The following is a 24825-nucleotide window of genomic DNA, read 5'->3' as shown; positions in this document are numbered from 1 at the left end:
ATGGGTGGTGGCCCAGCACCGCCACCTCTAACGGAGGCAGAGGAGCTGGCCCTAAGCCAGAATGTAGGAAGGCCAGTGGCTGAGGGAATCCCTGGAGGGAGCTCATCCTCTGAGCCCACCACCCAAGACACAAGTGCCTTTGTAAAATGTAATATGCCTAGGCCTATATATCTTTTTTTGAGCCCATTCATACAAATATTTATTTCCCTTTCATGTCTTTTTTTTTCTTTTGTCCCAACAGATTCTGATGTTGCTATCTGCCTGGTGGAGCCCCCTCATGCCACAACAGACCTTGTAAATGTAAGTAGGCAATACTCCAAAGATGTTGCCAAATGGTAGTTTAAGTATACTGAAACATATCACTCATCTAGGATGAAGAGGATGAGGAAACTGTGTCTGCTGCCTTTACAGAGGGGGATCCAGAAAGGCCTACAGAGGTAACATCTTGATATGTTACTGATAGTTCTCTTCCCATTCACATTTCTTACCATTCTAGTGAAATATAGAGTGTGACATTTAGCGTACACTGAAGTATTAACACATTCTCATCCTTTTTAATAGAGCATGGCTGGGCAGCAGCAGGAGGGTCCCTCAACTTCCACTGCACAGATTGACACAGTGAGATGTTCAGTAAACACCAGAGGTTCATTCTGTGGAATTCATGTGCAACTGTATAATTTAATGCCCTCCTTATGTATTCCCAGTTACCCGTCAAAGAAGCTTACAAAATTCACCTGCTGAAAAAAATACAGAAAACTGATAAAGAAATGCTATACTTGGACCACCAGATTAGGAGGGCAGATCTGGAAATTGAAATACTGGAGCACAAGTTAGAGGTGGGTGCATGGTCACAGGTGATGTTAATTATGTTAACTATTGGAATGTTAACTAAACTAGCTTTTGTATTTGTAGGAAATAAAGAAGACCAAATGAAATGTGAATTATGTCTTTATTTGACTGCTGTGGTGGTGGTGATGATGGTGACTTAAACTCTAAAGTGATTATGGCATATGGTGTCTCTGACTGCTCTGCCATCCTGGATAGCTGGCAGGTGGATGGGGTCATCATCAGGGTCTTCAATTTGTAGGGCAGGGTGTTGCTGTCCTCTAATTGTGGCAATATTATGGAGAACAACACATGCTACAATAATGTCACAGGCCCTCTCAGGGGTCACCCTGAGGTGACGTAGGCACTGGAAACGGGCTTTCAGCAGGCCTATGGTCATCTCCACCTTGACTCTCGTCCTGCAGTGAGCCCTGTTGAAGTTCTGTTGGGGGCCTGGGTCAGGGTAAGGGGTCAGTAACGTAGGCTGGCATGGGTAACCCCTGTCACCCAGCAGAAGGCCATCAAACTCTCCTGTAATGTATAGTGGATACATTTGAGTGCATTAAAGGAGGGAGACAAGTGAATTATATTGTGCAAATCTTTAGGCTGCTTACCATGTTGCAGTCTGTTTAGACTCGCAATATATCCTCGAGTCTTGGCCTCCACATTGGAAATGATGTATGCAGCATCACATATGATCTTGAGTGCAGAGAATGACAGATGTTAGTTGAACTATGATGCAGGCTTTAACATTTTGAAACCGTAGTCACTCTACACGTACCTGCACATTTATGCTGTGAATGGACTTCCTATTCACATAATCGGCTTCATTATGTGAGGGAGCCGTAATGGGAATGTGTGTGCCATCTATGCAGCCAATCACACTGGGAAATCCTAAAAGAAATTAAAATTCATAATCCCAGTCTGAGGTTGCAGCACAATGTCATTAACAGAATATAATTTAAATTAATTTAACAGATCTCTACATCATTCACCTGCAATCCTGTGGAACTCCTCCTTGATGGCTCTGACAGGTTTAAGTCCAGGGAAAATGACAAAGATGGGTAAAAGCCGTTTCAGGGCGAGGCACACTTTTCTGACTGCCCTGCATAAAGTTGCCTTACTCAAGTGCTCTGCATCTCCGACATTGTACAAAAAACTTCCATTTGCAAAGAAACACAGCGCAACACACAATATCTGCTGGGGTGTGAGAGCATGACTATCATTGGTAATGTTGCAAATGTAAGGACAGATTAGGTTGTGTATGTAGATGATGGACTGTGATGTGAAACGGTAACGCTCAAAAAGATAATTGTCTGGAAATGCTAGAACATCTATGCGTGGTCTGATAACCATCTCCCGACGAATATTTAATTCTCTGCGCAGTAATGCCGCACCTTCATCCACGGGATCATTATCAAAAGGACATGTCATGTTTGTTTTTTTAATGATTTTTTTTAAATGACAGACGGCAGAACTAGGCTACGCCAAAACTCGGCTGCTGACTGACTGAATGAATGAGGAAATAAAATGGAGTGTATGGCTCTGAAAGAGGGCGGAGACAGAGAGAAACTCGAGGTTCATTGAGAAAAACCTGGTGCCGACCAGGTTAGGTTCATAGAGTCTGTTTCTACGGTAACTGACCGAGAGCTAAAGTTACCTCTCTCTCTGAAACAGGCTAGAGTTACCCCTCTTTCTCTGGTTTGAGTTACCTCCCTTTTTGAAACGGAAAACTCAGAGTTTCCCTCATTTCAGGGTTAACAGACTCTGAGTTTTCACTAAACTTGCTTTGTGAAACGGACCCCAGTTCGGGCTCGGTCGGGTTCGGACAGAAATATGCGGCCTGTGCCGCACTCTAATGGAAATGCACATGACCTTTTTTTTTTTTTTTTTACAATCTAGGAACCGTTTGCAGGAATGTTACGCCAAATGTGATGGAACCAGTTCTGGAACCGGAACATTGGACCCGGTTCCAAAAAAGAACCGGATCTGGATCCCAACCCTAGTTATGTGGCTTGTCTATTATTAATTGCAGTATGGAAATATGTTAAGGTTTGTTGTTTGTTCATTTAGCTCTTACGGTGTGTTCGTGGAGAAAAGGAAACCAGAACGGTGGTAAATAAACTATTCATGAACCATCAGTTTGAGGGTGGCCATTGATTCAGTGGAAGACGCTACACCCATTACATAGCGTTTCACAGGTTACCCGCCGGGTACCCGACCCAGTGCAGGACTCTGCCGTGTCCTGTGTAGTTGACCACAGTGTTCACAGAGGAAGCTGAAACATGTCTTTGCGCCAACAATAATTCCAAAAACGCTGATATCCAATTTGTTCCCCTGCCACGTCCTAAAAAAGGTATAACTTAGAAGGGCTTTGGCTCCAAGCTGTAGACTGGGCTGGCTTTGCTTTATCACCAATGGATTGTCCCCTTTTGGGGAAGAGAATCACGCTGTCATATAGGGACAGAAATTCCAAAAAGCTGTTGGGTTAACCAAGTCTTTCACACAGATTTATGGCACATAAGACACATGAATATTCACTGTTAGTGTGGTAAATGGCTGAATGATGCAGGTGACAGTTATTACTGATGGACAGCTAATGGTAGTTAAAGGCTGATGCAGTAAAGCCACAATACAGCAGTACCAGACTGTCATTTGAAATCTCAGCCTTGATCAAATGGGTGGCTGTTTACAGGTTGTTTACTTACAGATAACACTTAGGGCTCTAGTTTCACAGTCCGGGCGAAGCAGGGGTGCAGTGCACCTGCGCTTCGCCAACTGGGTGTGGCCAGGTGGATTTTGCAAGTTTGGCACACTGTGCGCGCTGGTGCAGCTACTCGTCTGTCCCACCTCCGACCCTCCTACCTGCGCAAGTCGGAAAGAGGGAGGAGAGAAGGAGTGGAGTGGGTTTTACACACATCACACCAATCAAATGAGCCCCTCTCCTCGCCCTTAAATGCGCCGCGCGAAGGCGTAATGAGAGTTTACTCAATTCGCCATGGCAGAAGAGAGCAGCAGCGTCAGACGGCCAAACTTCTCCCAGGAGGAAACTGATGTTTTGGTCCGGGAGGTCCAAGCTCACAGTGTCCAAATATATGGAACTGCGAGCAGACCTCCACGGGCTGATGATGCAAAGGTAGCCTGGGAGGAGGTCACCACAATTGTAAATCAATGTTGCGTTTGTCTCGTGCGCACGTGCTCTCTCTCTTTCTCTCTCGCAGTCTCACTCTGTTTCTTTTCTTTTGGCTTTTCTAAGATGACAGATGCTGAATATATACTCCCTATCTGATGCTGTGGCTGTTTGTGGTTGGCTGAGAGTGATGTGAACTCATTAGTTTTGTTAATCAAATCAGGTTGGGGGTTCGCCACCCTGCGCCACCCTGCGCTGCGCCGGGAAACTAGAGCCCTTAGTCTAATGATACATGGTGATTGAACTGTATATGTATAAATGTCCGGATAAGCAATATCTGGCCAGTGTTGGTTCATTCATTCACTTGGACTTGGGAAGATTAAAAGGAAATGACAATTATCAACCTTAATTTACTAAGCTCTTGTGAACATTCAGGTTCGGTTAAGGTCACAAAGCAATTAGTATGCATGTCGTGGACCAATCAGTCAAAGCACAAAGAACACAGGTTTCAAGTTGCTTTAAGATGGGTCTATTTTTCTTAAAAATAATTTTTAAAAAGCAAATGACTAAAGATAACAGAGTTAGAGTCATCAGGGCTTTAAAAAAGGTGAACAAAACATAACTAAACTGAAAAATAAGGCTTATAAAACTAGACATTAACTCGACAAACAGACCTAACAGAATGAGACACTGGGGTGACACCTATAATGGCTGATCAGACCAAATTAAACACAAAGGGGGAAACTTAGATAGATAGATAGATAGATAGATAGATAGATTCCTTTATTGTCATTGTATAGAATACAACGAAATTCAAAACCCAAGGCAGAGAACGGAGCTCATTTAAAAGTAATAAATAGTAAAAAACAAACAAAAACACACATACATAGTCACTCAGTCATACAAAAAGTGCCAACATAGATAGATTCACATTTACAGTTATATTGCACAGGTTCATTTATTGCACTTTGTGTTTATGAGGTGTATGTGTTGTTAGGTATGGGTTCACGTTTGTCGGGTAACAGTCCGGTAACGCCTGCCTGAGGGCAGAAGTTCAAACAGATGACTTGCACAGACAATAACTAAAACTAACACAAAAAAGCCCCTAATGCTTCCATGATGTCACAGCTCTAGTTAGTTTGATCCGTGGGATGGCCTTCTATGAGGTGCTGCCAGGGACATTATTCAGAATTACCTCTCACACACACATGTGAAATGCTCTTACATACACTACTGAAACACTCTCACACAAACAACTGAAAAAGTATTTGTTCACATACACTACTGAAATGTTCTCACACATACTAGTGAAATGGTTTTACATACACGACTGAAATGGTCTCACACAAACAACTGAAATGCTCTCATAGAGTACAGGCCAAAAGTTTGGACACACCTTCTCATTCAATGCGTTTTCTTTATTTTCATGACTGTTTACATTGTAGATTCTCACTGAAGGCATCAAAACTATGAATGAACACGTGGAGTTATGTACTTAACAAAAAAAGGTGAAATAACTGAAAACATGTTTTATATTCTAGTTTCTTCAAAATAGCCACCCTTTGCTCTGATTACTGCTTTGCACACTCTTGGCATTCTCTCGATGAGCTTCAAGAGGTAGTCACCTGAAATGGTTTCCACTTCACAGGTGTGCCTTATCAGGGTTAATTAGTGGAATTTCTTGCTTTATCAATGGGGTCGGGACCATCAGTTGTGTTGTGCAGAAGTCAGGTTAATACACAGCCGACAGCCCTATTGGACAACTGTTAAAATTCATATAATGGCAAGAACCAATCAGCTAACTAAAGAAAAACGAGTGGCCATCATTACTTTAAGAAATGAAGGTCAGTCAGTCCGGAAAATTGCAAAAACTTTAAATGTGTCCCCAAGTGGAGTCGCAAAAACCATCAAGCGCTACAACGAAACTGGCACACATGAGGACCGACCCAGGAAAGGAAGACCAAGAGTCACCTCTGCTTCTGAGGATAAGTTCATCCGAGTCACCAGCCTCAGAAATCGCAAGTTAACAGCAGCTCAGATCAGAGACCAGATGAATGCCACACAGAGTTCTAGCAGCAGACCCATCTCTAGAACAACTGTTAAGAGGAGACTGCAACAAGCAGAAGAGATTTGTTTGGGCCAAGAAACACAAGGAATGGACATTAGACCAGTGGAAATCTGTGCTTTGGTCTGATGAGTCCAAATTTGAGATCTTTGGTTCCAACCGCCGTGTCTTTGTGAGACGCAGAAAGGGTGAATGGATGGATTCCACATGCCTGGTTCCCACTGTGAAGCATGGAGGAGGAGGTGTGATGGTGTGGGGGTGTTTTGCTGGTGACACTGTTGGGGATTTATTCAAAATTGAAGGCACACTGAACCAGCATGGCTACCACAGCATCCTGCAGCGACATGCCATCCCATCCGGTTTGCGTTTAGTTGGACGATCATTTATTTTTCAACAGGACAATGACCCCAAACACACCTCCAGGCTGTGTAAGGGCTATTTGACCAAGAAGGAGAGTGATGGAGTGCTGCGGCAGATGACCTGGCCTCCACAGTCACCGGACCTGAACCTAATCGAGATGGTTTGGGGTGAGCTGGACCGCAGAGTGAAGGCAAAGGGGCCAACAAGTGCTAAACACCTCTGGGAACTCCTTCAAGACTGTTGGAAAACCATTTCAGGTGACTACCTCTTGAAGCTCATCGAGAGAATGCCAAGAGTGTGCAAAGCAGTAATCAGAGCAAAGGGTGGCCATTTTGAAGAAACTAGAATATAAAACATGTTTTCAGTTATTTCACCTTTTTTTGTTAAGTACATAACTCCACGTGTTCATTCATAGTTTTGATGCCTTCAGTGAGAATCTACAATGTAAATAGTCATGAAAATAAAGAAAACGCATTGAATGAGAAGGTGTGTCCAAACTTTTGGCCTGTACTGTACATACAAGTAAAATGCTCTTACATACACTACTGAAACACTCACACAAACAACTGAAATGCTCTTACATACACTATTGAAACACTCACACAGACTACTGAAACTCTCTTACATACACTACTGAAACATTCACACTACTGAAACACTCACACACACTACTGAAACGCTCTCACACACTACTAAAACACTCTTATATACACCACTGAAACGCTCTCACACACACTACTGAAATGCTCTTACATACACTACTGAAACACTCTTACAAACACTACTGAAACACTCACACATACTACTGAATGGTCTGCTCTAATGGATTGATGCCAATATATTCTGAAGTAATGCCGCTGCTTCGGTTAGGCCACTTGTAGGCTGTTGGGCAGACATTTGTGTGGCAGACCATGTGGCTGACGATCAACAGCCGTTCACCTTCTTCTTCTTCATTTTATGGTGGTTGGCTTAGGTGCATTACCGCCACCTTCTGCAGCCGTTCACCTGTGTAAATAGACTCTATGCACGACAGCTCATGATGTGTTTTCCAGTAAAACATGAGGCTGCCTGACAACTTCCACCAAGCGTAGAGCCCTTTGCTAATATAGGAATGCTCCTCATATTGTAGCTTAAGTGTCGATGTTTAACTTGTGTCATGACCCCAAAACAAGGTAAACTGTCTTTTCAAAGAAGGGAGGACAGCACATCAGGACACCACTGTTGTGTGCCGCTGTGTACAGCTTCAGCCAAGTTTAATTCTGTTAATAGTTTCCACACATTTCTCCGTCCAAATAAGATGCGACAGCTTCACCATTACAAATCACACCAGAGTCTGCAGCCGACATTTTCAAAGTACAGACCTGATTGAGCTTTCAACTCCAGCCGGACGCCAATGTCTGAAAAATGGAGCTGTCCCATTACTTTTTCAGTGGAACAACTTTACTCTGCCTGCCCCACGGCCTGGAGTTTGGAAAAGAACAGAGTGACCAGACACAGATATAGAAATAATCCAAACTGAGGACCCTCCCATGGATGTACATTACCCAGACCACGACTACTGCTCCACTACTGAGCCTGCTGCACTTGATCCCGCCCTGGACCAAACTGAAATTCTACGAGCAGAAATCGCAAGCCTACGTAAACAAATGGAGGAAATGGCTCTCAGCAACAAGTTTGGGCTGGAGCGATTTGCTGCCTCAGATGATGACATAAGGATCTACAGGATCTCTGTTATCCCCCTCTTGGAAGGAGGAGATCCAACTATCTTAAATAATTATAGGCCTATTTCTAAACTGTCTGTTCTAGCTAAGGTACTTGAATTCCTTGTCAGTAAAAGAATACCTGACTACTACTTCTATTCTATCGATTTCCCAGTCAGGATTTTGCAAAAAACAGTACTACTACTCAATCAATCAATCAGTCAATCAACCAATCAACCAACCAACCAATATCACAAATCACAATTTGCCTCACAGGGTTTTACAGCACATGACATCCCTCTGTCCTTTGGACCCTCACAGCGGATAAGGAAAAACTCCCCCCCAAAAAAACTGCTACTGCAGCCTTGAAGGTTATAAATGATATAACAGAAGCCTTAGATAAAAAAAAACAGTGCTGTCTTTTTCTCTTTATAGACTTTTCTAAGGCCTTTGATACTGTGGACCATGACATTTTGACTGAACGTCTTACAGCAGTTGGGTTTTCTGTACATGCAGTTGGATGGATTGCAAACTATCTTAAAGACAGAACTCAAGCTGTCCAGTTAGAAGGTGTTTCATCTGAGGTTCTTTTAGTCCACAAAGGGGTGCCACAAGGTTTAGTACTTGGCCGTTTGTTATTTACATTGTATATATATATATATATATATAATATTGGGGTGAATATTCCAAATGCAGCCTTTCATTTTTATGCTGATGACACAGTCATATATTGCTTTGCACCCACGCCTACAGAAGCATTTTCATATTTGCAGAATGCGTTTAATAGAGTGCAAGAACAGCTCTGTCAGCTGCAACTTGTTCTAAATGCTGATAAAACCAAATTTATGTTTTTCACAAATTCAAAATCAGCAAGGTCAAATCGGTCTGTCATCGTCACCAGTAATGGTCAACAAATTGAACTTGTATCTACTTTTAAATATCTGGGGTTCTTGATTGATGACCACTTGTCTTTTAAGGCACATATTCTGTATACTGCTAAGAAGCTGAAGCTTTTACTTGGATTTTTTTTCTGAAAAAAAGTCTTGCTTTTCTTTTGGGGTGAAACTGAAACTGGTGGAGTCAACCTTTCTTCCGATTATTGATTATGGTGATGTGTTATATATGAATGCCTCCGCTCACTGCCTCCATGTGCTGGATAGTGTGTATCATGGCGCTCTGAGGTTTATCACAAACCGTGGTGCTCTAACACATCATTGTGTCTTATACACTAAAGTAAATTGGCCATCTTTATATGCGTGCCAGCTCAGCCATTGGTATGTCTTGATTTACAAGGCCATTCTTGAGATGATTCCATCTTATTTATCATCCCTTTTAATCCTGAATAATAGAGCCCACAGTCTCTGTTCTCAGGACTTTTTACATTTTACTGTTCCTAAGGTCAGAACAGAATTGGGGAAGAAGGCTTTTAGGTTTTCTGCTCCAACTTCATGGAACAATTTGCAGTCAGAGCTCAAACTCCAAAGCTTGGTATCTCTGAATGTATTTAAGTCCATGATAAATCCCATTGTGTCCAGGCTTAATGAGTGCAAATGTTTTATTTGATCTCGACCTGATTGTATAAATTCAAGTGTTTGTTATTTGTATCTTTTATGTCTATGTTTAATGTGACAATGTGTTGAAACTATATGTGCTGCCATTCTTTGCCAGGTCTCTCTTGTAAAAGAGATCTTTGATCTCAATGGGACAAACCTGGTTAAATAAAGGTTAAATAAATTTAAAAAAAAAAAAATATACAAGGTAAGCTAAAATTTCAGCAGTGTTTGCTAGATTTATATGAAAGTGTTTATTCTGGAAACATTGGCATTAAATAGGCAATTTTGCATTTACTCTCTTGAAATGTTTTATGTACTGTCATAATATGTTGTCATAGTGATATAAATTATAGCTGTGATGCTATCATTATGCAATAAATAATCAGAAAGGCTATTGTGCCATGAGGGGGCATACCAGTCAGCTATTTAAAGGTGCTGTGGGATTTGCAGGTAGAGAACACCTCACTCTAGAGTAGAAGAGAGTTTGGTACAGCAGCACTACTTGAGTATCAGAGTAGTTCTGAGAAGCATCTGGTAGGTGGGCCTTCATGGTCTCCTCAGACAGCCAAATGCCTACAGCTCCAAGTACAATATACAGAAAGTTAGCAGAATGAAATCCAGTACATTTCATTTACCATTGTTACTCAGACGATAACTGACATTACGAATTAGAATTATTTTTTTTTTTTTTAAAGTTAATTTTACAATTCCTGTAATAACATTAAGATTGAGGGACTACAATGACAAGACTTCTTGCACAAACACTGTCACAGTTGATGGACAATGTGTCCCAGATGTCCAGCTTTTTATGTGAAGATGTTCTCCATATTATCATCACCATTTTGTTGATGCTGTGTAAATTCAACCTTGTGCAGATTTAAAGAATGACCTACAGTATATTTCCTGGATGTATATGTATATGTGTAAACAACTGAATTTTTTACATTTTGTTCTATATCCTATTATACTCTGAATTTAATTAATTATCTGTATGGCAGTGCTGTTTGGGCTGAGAAAGCCATGTGTAAGTAAGAAGGAAATCCAGGAAGAGGAAGGTTATTTAAGTGTGGGAGTGGCCTATTTGAATCCATTTTGTTTGAGACCATGCTGCAAAGTGAGTGTGTTTGCTGATCCTGTGAGTTCATTTATCTCCTTTAACTTTAGCTTACATTGTAGTTATGCTATGTAGCATGTGAAATAGAGTATGGTGAATGTGCTAGTAAAGGTAGTATCAGCATTGCTTCTGCCTGGAGCTCGCATAAACGGAGCCTGGGCTTGGTTGAAGTTGGCAGTGCTGTTTGGGCTGAGATCACTGTCCAGCCTCCTGGAGGTGTCATTGTTGTGAGGGCTCGTCCTGGGGAGGTAGACTGTACAGCCTAACCCGGCGGGGGAGTGTGATAGCCTAACAAGGCTTCCTTCCCTGGGTCTACCTCCTCTGTGGTAGTATAGGTAAGGTAAAGGAGGTTGTTCGGTTAGTGTGGGGAGCAGTGAGACCTGGCATTAGGGGAGTGTCTCTGGGACGCCAGAGATCACTGTCTAGCCTCCTGGAGGTGTCGTGGGACTAACTAGACGAAACACCGGTGAAAGGAGGTTCCCACCCGATGACCCCAAAGACATGTTAGTTATCACTGCTCACGGGTCTGTATAGTTAAGCCTTGCCATAATAGCTTATCGTAGGACTTAGGAGGATTATTCACTGAGTGCTGATCCCTTTTTTTTTATTTTTATTTTTTATTAGAGCACAAACTTCTTGTGTTTATTTGAATTCAGAACTAGCCCAGCTAGTGACTGCTGTGAATAGGGCAGCTGACAACAAGGGAAAGACCATGTGACCGCTTGGAAAGACAGCTGACAGGAGGGAAAAGACCCCAGCGGTGCTGGCATGGGTTAGCAACCCATGGTAGCAGTGGTGAAGCCTAGCAGCCTTATTACAGCCAACATAGGGAAAATACCCCAAGAGTCAGCGAGAGCAGGGGTGGAAGATGACTCAAAGGTGGATTACACGGTAACAGACATTGGAAAGGACACGACTATGACTTGGACCGGTGACTCAGTGAAGGATAGGGGCACGGACCTATCCACCAGTGCTAGAATTAGCAGCACTCAGGGCAAGGTGAGCGCATCTGTAGAGGGCAAAAGTAGCATAGTTGAGAACAAGATGCTTCAGGTTTGTCCTTGCGGCTGGCAGAAAGTAACATCAGTGAAAGGCCTCAGAACTCATCAGGGAAAGAAGAAGTGTGTGGCAAAGAAAGGGCAGAGTAGCCGCATTGATCAGTACTTCCTAAGAAGTCAGTCGAGTCAGTCGGATGAAGTCCAGCGGCAGGTAGAAAACCACAGTTCACAGGATATCAGTAACGCTGCCACTGAGGAGGAGGGGGTAGTAAGAGAGGATGCAGGTGACACTGAGGCCAGTATGCTAGCCAGAGAAAGAACTATGGAGCAAAAGGTTAGAGTTAGATGGCCTAGAGCAAATGACAGTAAAGAATGGGAGATAGTTAATAGAGACTTGTCAGTAATCTTGAGTAGGCTTAGAGGAAATGCAATACAAAGGTTAGAAAAGATGGGAGATATAATGTATTCATATGGTGTAGAGAGGTTTGGGGTGCATGAGAGAAAGAGGAGTGAGAGGGTACAGTCAGGTAAGTCTAGGCGGCAGAGAGAAATAGAGAAGTTAGTCAAGGAAAGGAGACAGTTAAGAAAGCAGTGGAAAAAGGCTACAGAAGAAGAAAGGGAGGGAATTAAGGTGTTGCAAGAGGAGTTGAGAAGCAGGCTAGCAGTTCTTAGAAGGGCGGAGCATCTCAGGAAAAAGAGGAGGAAGAAGGAATATGCTAGGACAGGTTTTTTCAGGGACCCTTTTAAGTTTGTTAAAGGATTGTTCAGCCAGGAAAAGGGAGGGCAGCTTAAAGCAGAAAGGTTAGAGGTTGAAGAATATTTGAGAAACACGTATTCAGATTTGGAGAAGAATAGGATAGTAGGTTTCCCACCTGATATCCCTCCATTAGGAGGGATAGAGCATGAGATGGATGTCAGGCCACCTAGGTGGAAGGAAGTTCAGGAGGTGGTCAGGCGTGCAAAGGCTTCTTCGGCCCCAGGGCCTAATGGAGTCCCCTACCGGGTTTATAAAAGTGCGCCTGATACCCTTAAATTTTTGTGGAAACAGCTAAGAATAGTTTGGGAAAAACAAATTATACCAAGAGCATGGCGTAGGGCAGGGGGTGTCCTCATTCCTAAGGAGAAGGAGTCTGTGGACCTTAGCCAATTCCGGATGATTTCTCTCTTGAATGTGGAGGGGAAGATTTTCTTTAGTGTAGTAGCGCAGAGACTAGCTAGCTACTTAGAAAGGAATAGCTTAATAGATACCACGGTGCAGAAGGCAGGAATACCAGGTTTTTCAGGGTGTTTAGAGCATACTAGCACGATCTGGCACCAGATTCAGGCAGCGAAGATTAACAAAAGGGACCTACATGTAATATTTTTAGATCTTGCAAATGCGTTTGGTTCAGTACCGCACAGCCTCATTTGGAGTGCGTTTGACTACTTCAGAGTGCCACAGGTAGTTGTTAACTTAGTGAAAGCATATTTTCAGGATATTAGGTTGTGTCTAAGTACAGCAGGTTTCACAACAGGTTGGCAGAGGCTAGAAATAGGCATCATGGCAGGGTGTACAATTTCTCCATTAGCATTTACTATGGCAATGGAAGTAATCATCAGGGCTTCTAAGTGGGTGGTAGGTGGGGAGAGATGGCAGAATGGGTTGCATCTTCCACCAGTTAGGGCTTACATGGATGACATGACACTGGTGACCACAACAATGCCATGTACAAAGAGGCTACTAGAGAAGGTAAATAAGAACCTCAAGTGGGCCAGCATGAAAATCAAGCCTAGTAAATCTAGAAGCATCTCGATATGTAGAGGGAAGTTAAGTGATAGGAAGTTTGTCATAGATGATGAGGACATCCCAACAATTAGGGAAAAGTCAGTAAAGAGCTTAGGTAGGTGGTACAATGTAGAGTTGAATGATAAGGAACAGGTGGTGAAATTTAGAAAAGATGTGGCTGAAGGATTGGATAGAATAGATAAATCAGAACTTCCAGGAAAATTGAAGTTGTGGTGTTTGCAATTTGGGCTATATCCTAGGTTAATGTGGCCATTGTCAGTTTATGAAATTCCAATATCTGTTGTGGAGAGAATGGAAAGGTCGGTTAGCTCCTACATTAGGAAGTGGTTGGGCGCTCCTAGGTGCCTAAGTAGTGTTGCATTGTATGGAAAAGGGATACTTCAGCTGCCAGTATCTAGTTTAACAGAGGAATTTAAATGTACCAAGGTCAGGACAGAGCTCTTGTTATCTGGGAGTAAGGACGTGGTAGTTAGGAGTGTGGTTCCAAATCCAACCAAGGGGAGGAAGTGGAACCCAAGATCGGCAGTTCAGGAGGCAGAGGCAGCTCTTAGACATGCAGAGATTGTAGGTAATGTTCAGTTTGGCCGGGGAGGCCTGGGGCTTGGCTCAGGTAAACCGGTATGGAATACAGCAGGCCTCAAAGATAAAAGAAAGCTGGTTGTAGAACAGATACGCAGACAGGAAGAGATAGTAAGGGGTGCAAAGGTAGTGGCCCAGGCTAAACAGGGACAGTGGTTGAATTGGGAAAGTGTAGAGAAGAGGAAGCTTAGTTGGAGGGACCTGTGGAGTATGGAGGAGAATCGTATTAGATTCCTGGTAGGGGCTACATACGATGTGTTACCAACCCCCCAGAACCTAAAACTGTGGGTAAATGAGGACCCATCATGCCCATTGTGTTCACGTACCGCAACTTTAAAGCATATTTTGTCAGGCTGTAAAGTTGGCTTGTCACAAGGCCGATATACATGGCGACATAATCAGGTGTTGAAATGTTTAGCTGCAGGCATCGAAGGGAAACGAAGACAGGTGAATTCAGAAGGTGTTAAGGATAGGGGCTTAGTAATTCAGTTTGTCCGTGAGGGAGAGAAATACAGAAGGGATAAGTTAGTGAGGAGGCAAGGGTGTGGCCGCCTAGAAGGTGCTTGTGATTGGGAAATGCAAGTAGATTTAGGGGGAAAGCTTGTTGTTCCTCAGGAAATAGTCTGTACCAGGCAGAGGCCTGACTTAGTGTTGTGGTCAGTGAGTCAACAGATAGTTTATTTCATTGAGCTGACAGTTCCTTGGGAAGACTCAGTGGAAGAAGCCTATGAAAGAAAAAAGCTTAGATATGCAGACTTAGGAGCAGAAGCTGAACAGCGAGGATGGAAGACTAGGATTTGTCCAGTGGAAGTGGGGTGTAGGGGATTCATAGCAAGATCAACTGTCTCACTCCTGGGGGAACTCGGAGTGCGGGGACAGAATTTGAGGAAGACAGTGAGGGAAATGTCAGATGAAGCAATTAAATGCAGCCAGTTTATCTATTACAGAAGAAATAATGTCAGCTGGGGGGCAGCAGGGGGAACTACTAAGCAGGGCACATAACTCCTTGAGATCAGGTGGAGAGATCCACTTCCTGTCAGGAGAAATCCAGGAAGAGGAAGCATTTAAGTGTGGGAGTGGCCTATTGGAATCCATTTTGTTTGAGGCCATGCGGCAAGGTGAGTGTGCTTGCTGATCCTGTAAGTCCAGTTAGCTCCTTTAACTTTAGCTTATATTGTAGTTATGCTATGTAGTGTGTGAAATAGAGTATGGTGAATGTGACAGGAAAGCTAGTATCAGCATTGCTTCTGCCTGGAGCTCGCATGTATGGAGCCTGGGTTTGGTTGAAGATGGCAGTGCTGTTTGGGCTGAGAAAGCCATGTGTAAGTAAGAAGGAAATCCAGGAAGAGGAAGGTTATTTAAGTGTGGGAGTGGCCTATTTGAATCCATTTTGTTTGAGACCATGCTGCAAAGTGAGTGTGTTTGCTGATCCTGTGAGTTCATTTATCTCCTTTAACTTTAGCTTACATTGTAGTTATGCTATGTAGCATGTGAAATAGAGTATGGTGAATGTGCTAGTAAAGGTAGTATCAGCATTGCTTCTGCCTGGAGCTCGCATAAACGGAGCCTGGGCTTGGTTGAAGTTGGCAGTGCTGTTTGGGCTGAGATCACTGTCCAGCCTCCTGGAGGTGTCATTGTTGTGAGGGCTCGTCCTGGGGAGGTAGACTGTACAGCCTAACCCGGCGGGGGAGTGTGATAGCCTAACAAGGCTTCCTTCCCTGGGTCTACCTCCTCTGTGGTAGTATAGGTAAGGTAAAGGAGGTTGTTCGGTTAGTGTGGGGAGCAGTGAGACCTGGCATTAGGGGAGTGTCTCTGGGACGCCAGAGATCACTGTCTAGCCTCCTGGAGGTGTCGTGGGACTAACTAGACGAAACACCGGTGAAAGGAGGTTCCCACCCGATGACCCCAAAGACATGTTAGTTATCACTGCTCACGGGTCTGTATAGTTAAGCCTTGCCATAATAGCTTATCGTAGGGCTTAGGAGAATTATTCACTGAGTGCTGATCCCTTTTTTTTTTTTTTTTTTTATTAGAGCACAAACGTCTTGTGTTTATTTGAATACATGTTGTATAGCACAGTGTGTGGCATGAAGGAACTAGAATATTGACCTTGAGACCTTAATTACATCTGCAGTTTTGTACAGCTCATGGACACTTTTAGGTGATAGGGCTGTCTGTGCTGCTGTCCCACATCTGTGGAATGCCCTCCCTGATAGCCTGGGGGTACGACAGACCACAGAGAGTTTTAAAAGGGGACTTAAAACCTTTCTTTTTAGGAGAGCTTTTGATATTTAATCTTTGTTTATTTTACCTAGTTGCTATTTTTTTATCCTTTCCTCCCCTCTTATTATCTTGATTTTACCCTTAGTCCTGATTTTTTTATCTATTACCTTTAAACTGTAGCACTTTGAGATGTTTTAAATGTAAGGTGCATTATAAATAAAATGTATTATTATTATTATTACTTTTACATATTTCCCACAGGTTTGCGAGTCATTCCCACCTGATGGCCTTTTGGAGGCAAATAGAGCCAGCAACACAAAAGATGGTATGTGTGACAAGAGCACAGACAGCACTCGGAAAAAATGAGGTCCCTCACACTGCTGGTGCAACGGTAAATTTATTCTTCTCTTGTCCTTATGGAGTGAGAAATATAATTGTCACAATTTAGCATTGTTTTGGTTTGCAATACAACATATTGCAGTGGTTAGAATCTGCATGAGGTCTGACAGCTGTTTAAGTTAGGTCTTTAAAAAATGAATATATCATATGTTATTACTGGAATTGTAAAATGTACTCTTTCTTCAAATTCATTTATTTAAATTCTAAATAGTAATGTCAGTTCAGTCAGACAACTCACGTTTAAATGTTTATTTCAATAGCAGAACATAGTTAGAGTCCAGCCTCATCACTTCCCCCAGATATTTGTACATGAGATACTGGGAAGTGATTATCAAACCTTTTCCCACCTAGCCGGAGCCTGCAGGTGGATGCTGGGGTGGAGGTGGGGCTGAAAGAGCGAGCGGCAGCACTGATGCAGGGCAGCAGCAGCATAGACAATGCAAAGGGAGAGCTGGGAAGATTTTGCAGCTTAAATAGACCGCCAAAGTTGGAGGATGTGTTTGTACTCACATTTAACTCACATTTGAATGTTTATTTCAATAGCAGAACATAGTTAGAGTTTGGCCTGGGTTGGGTCTAGACTCCGGCCTCATCACTTCCCGCAAATATGTTTACATGAGATATTGGGAAGTGATGATCAAACCTTTTTCCCCCAAAACTGCATGGCTTCGGAGCCTAGTGCTGCTAATGAGGATTTTCTATGTGTGGGCCAAGGCACCAGCCACCGTGTGGCCATTCCCTGTGAACTCCTCGGCTATGAGAGAATATACTATCTAGTGAAACTGCTGTGTGTAGGCCTAGGCACCAGCCGCCGTGTGGCCATTCCCCGTGAGCTCCTCGGCTACAAGGGGAATGTACTATCTGGTGAGCAGCAGTTTGCCTAAGCACATTGACAGATGCTAAGATGGATAAAATTGAATTGAATAACCTTCTAACCCAGCAAACCACCTGAAATGCAAAATAGAATTAAAAGGAGATAGAGAGCTGCAGTTGTAGCCACACCAATTCTCAGAGAGTGAGATGAGTAGTGATCAGGAGGTAGGCCTGAGGTTTGAGGTGAACCAGGATGTTGCTAATGGTTTGCAACCCTCAATGAGGAACCATGGTGCCAAATGATGGGTCAGCGAGCAATAACGCAGGAATTTCATCACGGAAGATAAAGGACAGAAAGTAATATTAGTTTTGGCAATAACAATTAAGTACCATGGCAAGATCTATCATACTTTGAGTGTTTCAGGTATATTGAGTACAGGTGTTCTACTATGGTTAAATCAGAGAATGTAAGATCGTACTGTGGATTAAAAGACAGAGATCTGGTTGTGTATTCACCGCACCTGAGAAACCCATAGAAGCCATGAGAAGAACTGCTTCCCACGTTATATCAATATAAGGTGTGAAACAGCCTAGCCTTAACCTTGACACCAACTTATGCACTAGTGAAAGGTGTAGTGAGAGGCAGTCTTTTATCGTTGCCTGGAGGACGTGCCTTTCTCAGGCCGTTGAGGAGCAGCTGAATAGAGGGATTTCCGAGAAGGCTCTGGGATCCTGGGTCCTGGCATGGAATATGGAATTGAATCCCTGCTAGCATGGCTTTAATACTTTGCATTTGAAGATTGCGGGACTCAAATGAAAATTTAATAAATGCACGGACTACAGAGATATTTACTGGTAAAGGACTAAAGAGGAGGCTGGCGCAAAAGAAAGAGAAGAAACACCAAGCTGAATCATATGCTTTAATTGTGCTTTTGGCTAGACCAAGTCTAATGTATTTGGAGGCAGGGTACAGAGGATCCTGCAGGGATTTGGAGGTGCTTAATTGAGAGTTATTTGAGTGAATGGAGGGCATGGTAGGCTGGAGGGCTTGGCCTGAGGACACATGGTTTTGAACTCTCTTTGAAGAGAGCATCAGCTACACAATTTTCATGACCAGGAATAAAGTAGCCCGCAAAATGAAGTTGTTCAAAATGCATGTCCAAGATAAACATCGCATGAGACTATGATTGGTATTTTTGAGCGGCCCTTATTAATTATTTCCACTGTAGCAGCATTGTCGCAAAACATCATAATTTGTTTCCGTGACCATCTGCTGCCCCATAGTGAGCAAGCAATGACAATGGGGTAAAGCTCAAAGTGCGGAGGATTTGGAAGTGTTAGGGGACTGAATTTCAGCTGGCCAGACATCTGCAAACCACTCATTATTGTAGAATCCCCCAAAACCAACAGAAGCATTGGTAAAATACTGAAGGGAATCGGAAGACTCCACAAATTCATTATAGAAGAAGGAAATACCATTCCATTCATCACATGGCAAGGACCAGTATCACATATCTGAGCGACAACCTTCATCTAAGACTACATTGTCATTTAGATTTGGAATGGAATTAGCCAATGCTAGCAAGCGTGAAATGAATGAGCAACCGTGAGGAATGATATGCATAGCAAAGTTAAGGTGGCCTAATACAGATAAGAGATCTCTTTTAGAGATAATGGCAGCGGCAGACCAGGATTTAATAGCAGCTCTGATGCGAGACAGCTTTTTCTTGAGGCAGGGATGCTTGCATGAGTACACTATCGAGTGTGATGCTGAGAAATTCTAAACGTGTGGAAGGACCCACAGTTTTCTCTTCTGAAAGAGGTACGCCTAATTCGTGAAAAAGGCTTTGACTGCGGAGATGCTGCGAGCTGGTGGGGGACGATGGAAGTCAGCTACTAAGAAATCATCTAAGAGATGCAGGACAAAAGGGAGTCTGCAAGTGTTGCAGATAATCCAGCATGAACTATCAATACTCTGAATGGAAGAATAGTGAGGAGCTGAGAGATCAATGATGAGACTCTTTTTTTTTTGTGAGAACATTTCCTGTGCCTATAGGGTTAATTCTGAAGATGGAGAAAGGGGATTTTGACAATGGGCCTGTCATGTAACCTTTTATAACTTCTTCTGACAGGAACTTTCTACTACTGCTGGCTCCTTGAGGGCAGTTTTTACAGACATGGGTACTTTTGGGGAGCCGCATAGGCCTGCTAGGAATCCTTGAAGTAATCCAGTGATCAGGTAATAAACAAAGCATCAATTAGGGTTTTTTTTTAAATTCTATATATTATAATGTATTTATTTTAATATTATATATTATTATTTAGATACTTGTTGAATAAGAGAACAGGATACTTGCTTAGAATTTGGTTCCTGAGGGAATCTGGAATTGCTGCTGCTGGAGACAGGAACCCAAAACCGATGGCTGGAGCTGGGACTGCAGTATCCAGGGTCCTGTGGGGTGTGACGTCACAGGGAAGTGGGGCAGCCTGGCTTATGTCGAAAGTTGACGTGGATAGACCGATGTTGTTTATGTTGCAGGTAGATGAGTTTGCGTTTTGTTCCAAGGAATGTAATCGTGCATTCATGAGTGCGGATTTAACTTCGAGGAGAGAAGACAGGATGGGTGCATCAGTGGACAAACTGGGATCTGACCTCTTCGATCTTTTTGCCGGGACATTGACAGCAAGTCTGGGAGGAGCCGGCTGGGAAGTGGTGCGACTCTTGCCTGCCGCTCTGCTCTTAGGAGGAGTGCTGTTTGAGGTACCGTCACCCGCAGGTAACTCTTGGGCATCGGCAGGGCTTTAATGGTTGAGGAGGTATATGAAGAGCTCCTCGTGGTTAAGGCCAGATGGATCTGGAAACAGCGAGAGACATGGCAGTCAAGAGGAACAGGAGGTAAGACAGCAATCGCATGAGCAATGATGGCAGATTCTGCGATCTAAGCTGAAATAGTGAGCGGCAGCACTGATGCAGGGCAGCAGCATAGACAATGCAAAGGGAGAGCTGGGAAGATTTTGCAGCCTAAATAATTTGGAGGGTGTGTTTGTAGATGACATATGGGGAGTGACATATGACGTGTGTGTATGAATCAGTGCAGCTCGAGTTGACTGTCTGAACTAGCTTGCAGGCGTCGCTCCATTTATGTTCTGTCTGTGTGATGAGTAACGAACGAAAGTCAATACCGTTCTGTGTTTTCTTCTTTTATAGGCCCCTCAACCCATTGATGAGTTTTTTCCTGTTCATGACATGTCTTTCTTTGGGTCTGATTTGGATCAGTTCTAAAAGATTTGGCCCACAGTTTCAAAATCCACCAGTCAACTGTGAGCCATATCATCAATACTTGGGCTAACTTTCTGTATACTGTACTTGGAGCCGCAGGCATTTGGCTATCTGAGGAGACGGTGAAGGCTCACCTACCAGATGTTTTACATAACTACTCGGATACTCAAGTGGTGCTGGATTGCACTGAGCTGTGGTGCCAAACACCAAACTCTCTTCTGCTGCAGAGTGAGGTGTTCACTACTTACAAATCCCACTGCAACTTCAAAGGTCTGATTGGTATGGCCCCTTATGGTGCAATAACCTTCGTGTCATCTCTGTATGAAGGCTTCATCAGTGACAAAGAGATCCTGAATCAGTCTGGCATTGTCTCTCTCCTCAAATCAACAGCAGCCATCATGATGGACAAGGGTTTCCTTGTGGAGGACTGTGTCTCTTGCAGGGTCTACATACCAGCCTTCCTGTCAAAGAGAGAACAACTGTCTGGGGCAGAGGTCAGGGAGACGCAGTCTACTGCAAGATTGAGAGTGCATGTTGAGCTGCTCATTCGAAGGGTGAAGGAGCACAAAATATTCAGTACAGTAATCGCTCTTTCACTCACAGGCAGCATCAATCAACTGTACACAGTGGCCTTTCTCTTGGACAACTACCAAAATGGACTCTTAGTCAAAGCATGGGCATAATACTGTAGAAGCACAGTGGGGGTTCACCATTCTTGACCTGTGTATCAATTTTCATGAGGATATGAGGCCAGTGAAGCCATCAAAAAGCCAAACGTATTTGATGGCGAAGGCGGCACCATAGCGGCCACGCCCCTTGACATAGTGAAAAGCTTTTAATAACTTTTGATCAGCATGGTGTCAGAATGATCTGTACCAAATCTGAAGTTGATTGGACAAAATCTGTAGGAGGAGTTCGTTAAAATACAAGGTGTCGAAATCACAAAATCCCCACCAAAATGAAAAGTTTAAATAAAAATGGCCGACTTCCTGTTTGGAGTAGACCATCGGTGGCAGGGACTTTTTTGTGCGTCTGGGGGACATACACATATGTACCAATTTTCATCTTCCTACTCCAAAAAAAACCCCTATGGGGAGGGGTTTTTGAAATTTTCAAGGGGGCGCTATAGAGGCATTTTGTCCCCACTGCGACAAGTGGGGACAAAAGCGTCCGGGGGCACGATGAGTAACGTGAGATATTAACATATCTGGGCGTTCGGAGTGGAGCCATCATCATGTCCAGCAGGTTTGAAGCTGCTGAGATCAAGTATGTGGGCGTGAGGTCCGTTCGAAATTCAATGGCGAGAAAACGTAAAGTCACACCCTAGCGGCCACGCCCCTTGACAGAGATAAAAACTTTGATTTAATAACTTTTGATCAGCATGTTCTCAGGATGATCTGTACCAAATTTGAAATCGACGAAATCCCTAGGACGAGTTCGTTCAAACGTAAAAAATTCAAATCAAAATGGCCGACTTCCTGTTGGGTTTACGGCATGGGTCCAAGAGGATTTTTTGTGCGTCTTGGCATGTTCTATGAGCCCACCAATTTTCATGCCTGTAGGTGAAACTCACAGGCGGGGCTCAAGGCACGAAATTTTCTAGGGGGCGCTATGTCGCCATTTCACCCTGTCCACATACAACACTGCCGAAATATCAAATTTTTCGCCAGAGCAAACGCATGTGCCAATTTTGGTGAGTTTTTGATTTTGGGAAAGGGGCCAAATTGGAGTTTACATGTTCGAAATAATAATAATAATTAAAGCTGCAAGCAGCTGTGATCGGGCCCTCGCTCCCCCATGCAACCGCGGGGGCCTGAGGCATGCGGGGGTTAATGGAGCAGAGCGAGAAGGGAGAAAAACTTTGGCAGGAGCGAAAAACGCAATGTTTCGTTCATCCACCAGGTGGTGCTATGAGCATAACCAGATGTGGGCAGGTGCGTTCAGGGGTGGGGTGGACCGTCATCACCCATGTGAAGTTTCACGCAAATCGGACAATGTCAATGTATAATAGGGCATTTCCTGTTTCCACAAGGGGGCGGCATGAGCAAGATTGCCTACGAGCATATAGAGGCGTTGAGGGCGGGGCTCTTATCATGTACAGAAATTTTTAAGTAGTTTGGATGAAGTATGTGGGAGAGAGAGGTGCTTCAATATGCATGGCGATGCAGCGCCATAGCAGCCACGCCCTTTGACCTACAGACATGCAGAGCACAACTTTTAATCAGAATGGTCTCTGGATGATCTGTAAAAAATTTGAAGTCGATTGGATGAAATCCCTAGAACGAGTTTGTTAAAATACAACATGTGTAAATCATGCCAAAATGACAAGTCAAACTCAGAATGGCAGACTTCCTGTTTGGAGTAGACCATTGGTGCCAGAGACTTTTATGTGCGTCTGGACAACATTCACATGTGTACCAATTTTCATGTTCCAACTCCAAAAAAAACCCTATGGGTTTTTGTTTTTTGAAAATTTCAAGGGGGCGCTATAGAGGCATTTTGTCCCCCCCATGGGCGACGCCCCTATCAGATGCAAGAGCTCGACATTCTTGACCAGTGTATCAATTTTCATGAGGATATGAGGTCGCTGAAGCCATCAAAAAGCCAAACGTATTTGTTGGCGAGGGAGGCGCCATAGCGGCCACGCCCCTTGACATAGAGAAAAGCTTTTAATAGCTTTTGATCAGCATGCTCTCTGGACGATCTGTAAACAAACTGAAGTCAATTGGATGAAATCAATTTTCAATGAGGATATGAGGTCATTGAAGCCATCAAAAAGCCAAACGTATTTAGTGGCGAGGGATCGATTGTCACCACGCCGCCACAGGGACACCATTAGACGTAAATTCACAGTGTTCATAGGGTAGCTTCACCAACTTGTTCTGCATGCATTAGAAGTGGAATGGCGTTGATGCGGTCAAGTTTGTGGCATTAGTACATGTTAAAGTAAAAACTAGTCACTTCCTGTTACTACCGGGGGGCGCTATGAGTAAGGTGGGATATTAACATATTGGGGCATTCAGGGCGGAGCCATCATCATGTCCAGCAAGTTTGAAACTGCTGAGATCAAGTATGTGGGCGTGAGATCCGTTCGAAATTCGATGGCGAGAAAACGAAACGTCGCCAAAGTTTGTCACGCCCTAGCGGCTATGCCCCTTGACATAGAAAAAAGCTTTTAATAACTTTTGATCAGCATGTTCTCAGGATGATCTGTACCAACTTTGAAGTCGATCGGACGAAATCCCTAGGAGGTGTTCGTTCAAACATGTCAAAAATTCAAATCAAAATGGCTGACTTCCTGTTGGGTTTACGGCATGGGTCCAAGAGGATTTTGTGTGCGTCTTGGCATGTTCTATGAGCCCACCAATTTTCATCCGTGTAGGTGAAACTCACAGGCAGGGCTTGAGGCACGAAATTTTCTAGAGGGTGCTATGTCGCCATTTGGCCCCATCCACATACAACACTGCCATAATATCAAATTTTTCACCAGACCAAACGCATGTGCCAATTTTGGTGAGTTTTTGAATTTGGGAAAGGGGCCAAATTGGGGATTAAAAGTTTCTAATAATAATAATAATAATAATAATAATAATAATAAACAGCGCGATTACAATAGAGTCCTCACGGACGACTTCATCGTCGCTTGGGCCCTAATAATAAACAGCGCAATTACAATAGGGTCCTCACGGACGACTTCATCGTCGCTCGGGCCCTAATAATAATAATAATAAACAGCACGATTACAATAGGGTCCTTACGGACGACTTCGTCGTCGCTCAGGCCCTAAAAATAAACGTTATCTCTTACTTACATTTCCAGTATACAGGTAGGCACCCAACCCACGTATGTATTTTTCCAAAATGTAGAAGCTGAATACATGCCCAATAGTTCAAGGTCTTCTGACTCTTTAAAAGTTGACATGGTGTCTCTAGCTCAAAGTATGAGGGACAAGAAGAGGTTGAAAGTCGATGAGTTTGAAGAGGATTTGAAGATTTTCCAA

The 24825-nt window shown here is 43.4% G+C and overlaps 1 pseudogene; it reads left to right on the top strand.

Moving 5' to 3' along the window:
• Positions 1–21508, top strand: LOC144463634 (uncharacterized; annotated as a pseudogene).
• The last annotated feature ends 3317 nt before the right edge of the window (positions 21509–24825 follow it).

The sequence above is a fragment of the Epinephelus lanceolatus genome, chromosome 6, assembly GCF_041903045.1.
Source record: "Epinephelus lanceolatus isolate andai-2023 chromosome 6, ASM4190304v1, whole genome shotgun sequence".
NCBI classification, from domain to species: Eukaryota; Metazoa; Chordata; class Actinopteri; order Perciformes; family Serranidae; genus Epinephelus; species Epinephelus lanceolatus.
The sequence above is the reverse complement of the archived record's forward strand: the minus strand, read 5'-3'. Positions and strand labels throughout refer to the sequence as shown.